The sequence below is a fragment of a genome, unplaced genomic scaffold (genome assembly GCF_019419815.1).
Source record: "Pyrus x bretschneideri cultivar Hongxiangsu unplaced genomic scaffold, Pyrus_bretschneideri_v1 Contig68, whole genome shotgun sequence".
In the NCBI taxonomy this organism is placed as follows: domain Eukaryota; kingdom Viridiplantae; phylum Streptophyta; class Magnoliopsida; order Rosales; family Rosaceae; genus Pyrus; species Pyrus x bretschneideri.
This window is the reverse complement of record NW_025999807.1, coordinates 886,120-892,355: the sequence shown is the minus strand read 5'-3', so window position 1 is coordinate 892,355 and position 6,236 is coordinate 886,120. Positions and strand designations below refer to the sequence as shown.

Sequence of the window (6,236 nt, the reverse complement as noted above, 5' to 3'; positions counted from 1 at the left end):
CCCATGCTTATTGGGGGCTCTCGCTAAGACCAATTAGTGAGGTCTTTAGGCGAGGCTAGTCCTCCCTAGTCTCGTTAAACTTAATTTCGCAAGGGTAACAAACAGAGGTTTCACTAATATTTAAGCTAGTCCAAGCCAGTGAATGTTAGTGAGGGCAAACAAACGTCCCCTTAGGGAGTGATAACTATAGGAGATTTTAGGTTTCAAAAACCCTACAACACAAAGATATTCTTGGCTATTTTCGGTTGTATACTCTTTTGTTTTTGTATAACTAGTTACAAGTCAAGTTCTCTCTTACAATACTATTGGTCTTTTCGTTGCGTGATGAAAGGTAGATTCTCTCGTGCAACACCGTTGATGTCTTTCTCTCCATGTCCCTTTCTATGCTGATTGCAATTTCTAACTCTTTTTACTCTTAAGTTGCAGCATCAAATCTGGTACCATTGGTCCTTGCAAATTATGCATGCTGTCTTATTGCGGTTTCGAACTCACGCCATAAAACCTATATGCAAGTAAAAAGGTTTTGCATGTCACGAAGTTGGAAGTCTTTCACTAATGCAGATAGGTTTAACATTCCCTCCAAATTGAGCACTGCTGGACACTTTAATTTTCTATAAAGATTTGCAATACTAACTGATAATTCACAAACTTTTTTGAGGGAATTTTGTGCACGTACTACTTCTGTTTGTATAATAAGCAAACAAAATAAGAAAACATGAAGAATCTATTCACTAGAAGGAAAAAAAAAAAAATACACCATGCCGAAAAGAACCCGTGAAGGGTAAAGTTTCCTCACACCTCTCTGGAGAATCAACGAACAAAATAAAAAGGTGAGTGGAAATCAGTTCCCGAATGTGACAACAAATTTTGCTTCTAGAGCTTCCAGTATATCTTCAGTTTGTGCAGGATGCCAGCAACTACTCCCCAGAACAATATCTCTGCAAATATCACATATAAGAGGGTTCCCAGCCTCTCCGAGTGCCATACATCGATGAAAACATGGTTCTGGATCCAATTCACCTGTCAAAAGTTATGGAGAATTTCTCCATTCGTTAGATTACATTTTCCGGAAATTGTGACGAAACAATGGAAAACTTAGGATGACAATTGACAAGGAGTGTTGGGACTACTTACTAAGTTGTTGTCTTTGGACTCGTAATACCATCCGTTTACAAATGCTGCAAATATGCCCTGAGCTGCCATCACAAACACCAGCATTGCATTCATTCCTATCCACTCTAGGAACAAAAATGGCTTCCGGCAGTGCCAAACATCGATCTGTTTTATGACAAGATAGTTACTAATTGTCCCTGCATTAATTTATAAATGGCACCCGAAATGAAGATGTGGAGAACTGGCTTGAACAGATTTAAGCGGTTTACCACTAAGTAAAATGCAGAAAAAATTAGTCCAGCTGCACCGCCGGTGAAACAAACATAGCTGAAGCTGTAGAGTTGCTTGTTGATAGGAATAGCTGCAAGCAAGTGGACAAATTAATTAAGAAAGTTTTAGGTATAGATTGCTTGAGATGTGCCCGTAGCCAAGAACTAGGCACGGAAAGGTGAAAGACGCCCACCGTCGGTAAAATGTAGAATAATGGCTATGATGACCAAGACAACAGCCATTGAGACCCATTGTTTGAGCCTCTCCGCATGACCCTGCATGAAAATCCAACTTCTTCATCCTTAATTTTCAAATTTAACTAAGAAGTGCAGTAATCTGCGAGTTGAGAGAGACGAGTAACCTTGAAATGGATCAAAACGTGGCCATAATGGATGCCAATGACGCCACTAAGGATAGCTGAAATCGAACTGTGAAAGAAGAGCAATCAAAAGTAATTAAAGTTTCATTATTGTTCCTTACAAGTATGTACTTTCACTGGTGTTAGTGTTGCTCAAATTGGCATACCTCAACAAGCCTTCGGGTTCAAATGGCCCTCTGCACCAATCTGGAGCATCCTTTCGAAGAGGACCATCACTTGGAGAGCTAAGTGTGCAGGCCTACAAAATCACAAGAAGAGATCATATCCATTAACAACAATCTCATAACAGGGCCTCGGGTGCAGGTATAAATTCTCTTAATGACTTGAGCTACAAGTAACAAGCCCCTTGCTGTAAGTCACAGCTCCATTTTAAAGATAATGTAGACACTCAGTATACAACTGGATCAAGTAGAGCTAAGAGCTAACCTTCAAGCGTCTCCAGACGGGTTGTGTGTAGAGATGGTTTATGCCCCAGACCTGTCGATCCACATATCCAACGGCATTGCACGCAGGTCCTAGGTGTCCTCTCATCCCACACTTAACCTGAAGCGAAATAGTTAAAAATTAAGCAGTGCCAGAAATTGTAACGTATGCTGAAAACTTCCGATGCACTAGTCCCTAGCAAATATACATACCAAGAATTCTTTTGATACATGTTTTTCGTCTACAACAAAACTCCAATCTGGAACGTATAATGAAAATGTTGTGATCATGTAGACAAGGAACGCGACTAATCCTCCAATCCTGCATAATGATAAAACTATATATATTCACTCTGAACAAAGTTAAAAAATTGGAAGGGATTATAATCTATTGCATTACTTACCACTGCCATTTATATGCAGTGAAGATAGAGATGCGTCCAGGGGCAAGGACAGTTGGTCTGCGCTTGGTGGTGACTGTCTCTATCAGAGCAACAACAAAGTAAACCAATGCTATTCTCTGCTCACCATTTTACCAAAATATAAACAACGCAAGAGGCGATTAGATCGGAAACGTCAGATTAATTAGTCGTTGAGTAATTTTCGTTAGAAAAAAAAGAATACATAAGTTTGGGCTTAGGGAAATACCTGGAGGATGCCAAACCATCGGATTTGTTTCATGTCAACACCATAAGAAAGATCATAGGGCGCATGGGAGTATCCTCCTGCACAACACATGACAGTGAGAGACTAAAATTTGGAACAACGACAAATTCAATGTGTTATTATTTACAGAAAGTTACTTGAAAAGGAAGGCTTTTTTCTTGACAGAGGACTTTTACCTTGCAAAATAATTCCCCAAAACATAAGCTTCAATGTCCTTAAAATAATCTTCTTGATTGCATCACTTATCTTAGGAATTTTCTGCAGAATCAAAATTTTGACATATATGTCAATGATTTAATTTGCGTTAGGAGTAAATTAGGAAATTTGTTTACTTCTGCCTCTAGCTAGACTTAAGTAACCAAAAGTTCTAAGGCGATAAGATTTTTTTACCTTATGTATTGGGTAGTTGTGCGTTACATGATGTGCAAGAGAGATAAAAGAACTTGAAAGAAGCCACTGGGCCTAGCCTAGTGGTGAGGTTGTGTAGGGTGATGGAGAGGAGTAGATTACATTTAGGGTTTGAACCCTTAAAATGTCACTTAAAAGGATCATTCTATATATATTAAGGGTATAAATGCTATCCGCACCCATCTTTTTACCTTGTACACACTTCTATCAATTTCCGACCGTTGGATATAATGTATTGAAAAGAACAAAAGAACATAAATTAACAGGGTGTGTGTGGATAACACCGCCCTATATTAAATACCTTGAGAGCAAGAGCTATGGCGACCCCCACAATGAAGAGGAAGAAGGGCATCACGAAATCGGCCAATGTGCATCCGTTCCACGGTGAGTGATCAATACGTGCATATGCTCCTCCGGCATCATCTACCAATATCATCACCTGGATGTAGACATATACATGTGAGGGAAATGTTCTCTTGCCAAATCACGATATGTTGTTATTTGTTAATTAGATTGTAATAACCAGAATAGTTGGTTAAGTGAAACTCAACACATAATGAAGCATATATATGTAATATGTTCTACTGTTAGACTGTAAATCATAAAGGTTTACTATATGTTGTCCAATGACAAGGCATATAGTACACTATAACATGAAATATATACGTACCACTATGGTAAGGCCTCTAAATGCATCCAAAGTAGCAATCCTCTTGGTCTTCTGCTTAAGAGGAGCCACCGCCTCCACTTTCTTCCTCTCCTCATCCTCATGATCATGGGCAACGACATCGCTGCCACCATTACGACCACTACTCGTCGTTACTATCTCCTTGATCAACTCATCATCCTTCTTATGAAGACCTTCTTCCAACTTCTTAGCATCGTCCTCCATAGCTAACTAATGTCTTTCCCTCTCAGCAATAAAGTTTGTTGGATAAGTTTAGGCTTAGATAGTAATAGAAGTGAGAAGAATTAGGAAGAGCTAGCTAGGAATCTGAGCAAAGACAATTGTGTATTACAAGAGGCCGGCCGTTGTTGGCTTTGACTGGAAAAATGGGCCATGCAAATATAGGAAAAGATGATCACTATTTTTTTATTTTTTTGGTCAGGAAAACAACCATGATACCTATAATATATAATTAAAGATTAGAAATTTACTAAGGTGATGTAATTAAATATGATGAGTGGGACAAATCAAAGAAGTTTGGGCAAGGAGAAGACAGAAATATGGTCTGGATTCCATGGTGGGTAGCCAGTAACTGCCATAGTACTCGTCCTATAAAATTGGATGGTTAGTGACAATGATACGTACGTATACGTAGTTATCTTATCCTCTGTTTTGTTCTTCTTGGACTGAAATCTTTGGCTTTATTAACAATTTGATTTTTGTGTTGGATGGTATTGTAAGTTTTTCCGAACTAACTTGACCTTATTATAACAATATTAACGTTCAAACGAATGAAAGGTATGTACATATTTAACAATATAAATGTTCAACCGTTGATTTTACATTATATTGAGTGGTATTGTAAGTTTTTTGTCTTATTGTAACAATAGGCCTTGTTTGGCAGCTCGGACTGTACTGATTATTTTTGTCGGATAGGATAAATAGCCACCGGATAGTACTGACTAAATTAGTCGGGTGTTTGGTGCAGTATTGGACTAGTGACCGTATTATTTATACTGTGTTTGGTATTATACTAGATAGGAGGAATCAAACTTAAAAAAAAAAAAAAAAAAATTTAAAAAGTGAAATCATTTTTTTGTTCCTTGATCTCTCGGCACCCCCCAAACACCCTCCCTCTCTCTCCCTTCTTCTTCCCCGACTGCAGAAGAATCCCAAATAATTGTTCCCCAACTCTCTCCGCCACACCCCCCAAACTCCCTCCCTTTCTCTCCCATATTCTCCTTCCCCGACTAAATAATCCGGGCGTTTTGGTTGGTTTTATTAAGCGGGTGTATACCGTGTTATCCTATCCGACCGGTTAAATTAATCCGGCGCTTATATAGTACGAGTGAACGCCAAACACCCGAGTCCGTATAACTAATCCTATCCGATCCTTTATCCGATTTGCCAAACATGGCCTAAACGTTCAAACGGTCAGACAAGATAATGATATATGAAAGGTATGTACATATGGACGGACTGTTTGACATTTGTTCTCCTGTATATGTGCCAGGGCAATCAAAACAATGTTCTAACTAACAATGGGACGGCCTTATTGGATACATCACATGTGAAAAAAAAAAAAAAAATATTTAGATGATGGTATTTGTGTTCGAAAAATAAAATAATAGAGCACAAATATGGAGAAGTTGACCTATCCTTTTCCTAATCGTTGGAGTTCCATTTGGATTTGAAATCTCCTCCTCCTCTTCTTCTTCTTCTTCTTCAAATAAAAAAAAAAGGAAATTACGAAAAAAAGTATTTAAGACAACATCTCAATGCAGGCCAATGAGCGACCTTTTAATTTGGATTTAATTACCTCCTAGTTTATACTTCACAAAGAAAGACATGCCAATCTAACCAACTCATTCTTGTAACATGTCTAATGTAATACTTCATCTTGGCCGTCCAATTGTTAAACCGTTTCATGGATGAGCTTTGGAGAAGAATTTACATTAAGCGGGTTTAGCATCACTGTGACATCCTAATCTAATAATACAATATCATGTGTAAGTTTCTCTTCACTTCACATGGCATCAGTAGTGGATCTAGGAAAAATATTTGCAGGGTCACATGTAAAAGTTCACGAAAATTTCTTAGACATATAATAGCCTTAAAAATTAAACCATAATTCTATCATTCATAATATATAGGATAAATAATAATACATGTTACAATTGTCAACGACGTGTTTTCATACTTTGAAAATGCTGCATTATAGCTTCATCATCAATAGAAAAAAAAACATTGCTCTGAGTATAAACCACCATGTTATCACTCAACCATTGATCTCCCATTCGGTTATGCATGA

At 38.0% G+C, this 6,236-nt stretch overlaps 1 pseudogene; it reads right to left on the bottom strand.

The window, feature by feature from the left end:
* Window positions 1-487: 487 nt before the first annotated feature.
* LOC125472221 lies at window positions 488-4,267 on the bottom strand (annotated as a pseudogene).
* Window positions 4,268-6,236: the final 1,969 nt, after the last annotated feature.